Here is a 1,369-nt window from a genome sequence, read left to right on the forward strand (position 1 = left end):
CAGCAGGAAAAAGTGTGAAGCAGACGTAAATAGCTTCATATCCATGGCTCTGAAATCCTTGTAGAGGGTTTGAGAATGACTGAATGAAAAAGCCTTGCTGGCAGATGGAAGGTTTATTGGCATTAATTAAAATTGATTTGACATGCAGAGGCTAGGATGGCTCACAGTTTAAAGCCCTTTTTGCAAATGGCCATGCCTGGTGGGGGGACAGACGGCACAGGGTTGGTGATGGCAGAGCTGTGTTAGTCACAGGACACTGCCTGGTGCGTCTCCACCGGCCCCCACTGTGCAGGGAAAGTCAATGAGAAGATGCACCTGTCAAAATTAATTTTCAGGGTCCAGTAAGCTCACTGCACAGCCCTTAGATGCTAGTGCAGGATAACGTTCCCAGTCACCTTTCAGGCACCTTTCACCTTGTTCTCTGCATTGGAGGAAAACATTGAGTGGAACACTGGGCTGTGGTGCCAGGCTCAGAAGCAGCTGGATTAAAATTAAGCTCTTGATTTTTAGTATGCAGAGATCTTGGGTAGTGATCATGATACCTGGAAATAAAATTGCTCAGGACTAAGTTTCTGGCCAGCTATCTGATGATCATCTGGTTTGGGGTTTTTTTTCTTCTATAAAAGTGTAACTACTGTCCTTCTTACAGCAGTCAGAAATTTCAAGTATTCCGACCAGCAGCTGTAGCTGTAGGAAAAAGTGCCAAAGTAGTCTGTGCTTCATTTTCTCTTAAATTTTTGTTCATATTCAGGAGCAGAGTCAATATGGCAGCTTCATGATGCTGCATATTAAAAGCTGATCACATCATCTCGTAAATGAACCTTTCACTGCACAGTAGCAATTCGTTTGCAATTTTCAATTTGCTCTAATTTATTCCTGGGCCCTAGGGTTTTGTATAGGAAAAAGGATGACAGATGAACGAGAGTCCATAGAAAATGCTGTTTCCAATAGAAATATGTAATTTATTAATTGCTTTGCTATCTTCTTAAACAAATATTTGCATTAATTTGTGCATTTAAAAACTAAGTGATACGTTTCATGGGAAATTACAGGGTTTAACGTTGTAAGGAAGTATTTTGAGATGTCAATCGAATAATAGAATATTAAGTTGTATGTGTGTGATACAACATCCAGGCTGCCCTATTCACGAAAGGGAATATTTGCATTTCGGAAGGGTGGGGAGAGGGGTATAACTGCTGTTTATTTTACTTACTTACCTTTGCAACACCCTCCGGAGCGAGCGGGAGATGCCTCGCGCCCGGGCCGCCGCCTCAGCGACCCCCGCCAGGGGGCGACGCTGCGCGGCGATTGTGACGCGAGAAGGGCGCGCGCGCCGCGGTCCTTCGGGGAAACGCGGGCGGGGGCCGCG

At 45.0% G+C, this 1,369-nt stretch overlaps 2 protein-coding genes across 2 annotated transcripts in view; one reads left to right on the plus strand and one right to left on the minus strand.

Moving 5' to 3' along the window:
• CDC73 (cell division cycle 73) overlaps positions 1 to 1,369 on the plus strand; it is a gene marked incomplete at its 5' end in the record, with an annotated part of 96,734 nt that overhangs the window by 52,363 nt on the left and 43,002 nt on the right. The gene's annotated exons all lie outside the window — the stretch shown is intronic.
• The window catches only part of B3GALT2 (beta-1,3-galactosyltransferase 2), an 8,227-nt gene that overhangs the window by 3,106 nt on the left and 3,752 nt on the right, over positions 1 to 1,369 (minus strand). The gene's annotated exons all lie outside the window — the stretch shown is intronic.

Source organism: Corvus brachyrhynchos, unplaced genomic scaffold, assembly GCF_000691975.1.
Source record: "Corvus brachyrhynchos isolate BGI_N302 unplaced genomic scaffold, ASM69197v1 scaffold101, whole genome shotgun sequence".
Lineage (NCBI taxonomy): Eukaryota > Metazoa > Chordata > Aves > Passeriformes > Corvidae > Corvus > Corvus brachyrhynchos.